This window comes from Orycteropus afer, unplaced genomic scaffold (genome assembly GCF_000298275.1).
Source record: "Orycteropus afer afer isolate SDZICR_OR568_19922 unplaced genomic scaffold, OryAfe1.0 scaffold00412, whole genome shotgun sequence".
In the NCBI taxonomy this organism is placed as follows: domain Eukaryota; kingdom Metazoa; phylum Chordata; class Mammalia; order Tubulidentata; family Orycteropodidae; genus Orycteropus; species Orycteropus afer.
The window spans coordinates 1,422,615-1,425,171 of NW_006921999.1; positions in this window are offsets into that span (position 1 = coordinate 1,422,615).

Below are 2,557 nucleotides of genomic sequence, written 5' to 3' on the forward strand. Positions count from 1 at the left end.
CCAGCCTTCTGGTTAGCAGTCAAGTGCCTTAGCCACTATGCTACCAGAGCTCCTCCAGAACTCCTTAGCAAGGTTTTTTTTTTCAATGCCTGTGGTTATAATCCCATTTGGGAATGGACTGTCTTTGTTGTTAATGACACAGAATTAGTGTAGGGCGGGTCCTGAGTCAGTCTCTTTTGAGATTCAAAACCAAAACCAAACCCAACCCCCTGCAATGGAGTTCATTCTCACCCAATAGTGACCCTACAGGACCATGTAGAAGTTGGAAACCCTTAACGTTTACAACGCTGTAAATCTTTAGGGAAGCAGACTCCCTCCTTTACCTCCTATTTGGTTAGCAGCCTAATGTTTTAATCACCGTGCCAATGGATCTCATGTATGAGATTCAAGAGATTAAATAAACAAGCAAACTAGCAGAGATAGTGTAAAATAGATGCCAAGACACAAGCAGCTCTCCAAGGAAGCAGGAAGCACCTCACTTGTGATTACTTCTGTTACAGCAACACTAGATAAATAAGACAGTAATAACACTAGCTACTTGGGGGGGGGGAATCCCACATTGATGGATAACAAGAGAAATTAAATACGAAAATTCTAAAGGTTTTTAAAAATGTCTCTCATGGGGTGTGGGAAGACGTTGGTGGGGCTAGGCAGATTGAAAAGCTGGCCAAAAAATTCCTAGATTTTTTAAAAAGTTAACTTGTGTCTGCCTGTTGCAAAGCATAGGACTAATAAAAGTGTCTTTAATCAAGCATTGCCAATTTTATTTTGAGGGCCATTTATCACTAAAGATCCCAGTGCAATTTAAGAAGGGGACTAATTTAAACATTCAGATTAATTCCTTTCCTAACTACCTGCCAATATGATTCCGAGGAGTCTAATTACAGGAGGTTATGCCTCATGCAAAACTCTTCAGAAGATAAAGCAGCTAAGGAGCAGGCAGGAGTTCAGGCATACTTCCACGATGTTGAGTGATGCCTTTGACTTTCTACACCATTTTATCCTTTCTCCCTACCTACATTAATAGCTTTAATTTTCCAGGACTCCATACTAAGAAGTCGCGCAGAGCTAGAGCGATCTGCAGCGTAGGAAAACAACGCACATCTTTGCCCCAAGGGACACAGTTGTGTTCTGCAGTTTCTGCCATCACGCTGCGCTCGTGCCAGCCACAAAGCAGAGACCTCTTAGCACTCCTAAACCGGGCACTAATATTCCTGAGAGGGTGGGAGAGACCAACGCCAAAAAGCAGCCGGCAGCTGGCCCACAGCCAGACGTAACCAACAAAAACACCAACAAAGACGCCACACGCTTTCCAGCGGCTTGTGCGCGCGCCTACAACTCCCATCATCCTTCTCCAGGAACTGCATGCAGCTCTCAGGATTGAGGCAGTTCACCCCTCCAGCGGTGCTCAGGCCTTCTTTAATGTATTTCCTCTGACGCGCCTCTGGCCTACTTCCGGAATTCTTCAATCCCAGGTGCAACAGCAGGAAGGCTGAGCAACCCTAAAACCCGCGAGGAGGCGGAGTTTCTGGACCGGAAGAAGCCTGGGTTGCCAAGGGAACGCCGCGCGCCACGGTTCCTGCCCCAGACACTGATGCTCTTGCTGAGACGAAGGTATTCAGTTCACCTAACTCCTAGAGGTGGCCTCGCTCTGGACCGGGGCCCCTTCCTATGGGGGCATAGAGAGTAAGGGTGAAGGACGTCGCTGACCAGGTTCCTATCACAGAGATAGATTGGGTAAGTGCGGCCATTTCTGTTCCTCACCTACTTCTGGGCTCGCCGGCCTAAGCTTAGAGAGCTGGTCCCCTCCCAATTCTTTATAGTCTGTGCCTCCGTTAGTTTTAGAATTGGCCTTTGCGCTTTCCCACGTTTTTCACTCCCTGTGCGTTTCCAGTGTGTACAAGATAAAAAAGAAGTGGAGTTTTGCAGTGAATACTCGGGACCGCAGAAAACTTACTGGACTGGTTTGGGCGGATTTTGTTTTTATTACTGGCTAATCTGGGAGTTTTTATTGGATGCATGAAAAGTTTAACTGAAAGCTCATCATCAAAACCTGTAAGCCGAGTAAAAATATTTATTTGGTGTAGTAAGGATGTGCAATAATGCACTGAACAATGATTTAAAAACTTAGCAAAGTGCCATTCATAGTGATTTTTTTCTCCATGACCATTATTTAGCTTACCTTCCCACCCATTAACTGTGGGTAACACCAAATTCTTCTGGACTTTTCTGGCAACATGTAATCCTGGTGTATTGTGGTTGGAACACTGGTGTATTGTGGTTATTGCTGTAGCAGTCTCTGTAGCAGTTGAGGGCTGGCAAAGGGCTGTCTCTTACCTACCACCTAAAAAGGTGTTTTGGGGGTAAAGGGCTCAAAATGAGCTTCTTTGAAATGCTTTTTTTTTTGGAATTTAAAGTTCAGTAGTTTCTTAGAAGGGTATTCGCAGCCATAAAATTACTACATACTAAGCAATATGTCAGGAGCTCTGGTAGCATAGTGTCTAAGACACTTGACTGCTAACCAGAAGGCTGGCGGTTCAAACCCACCAGCCACTCC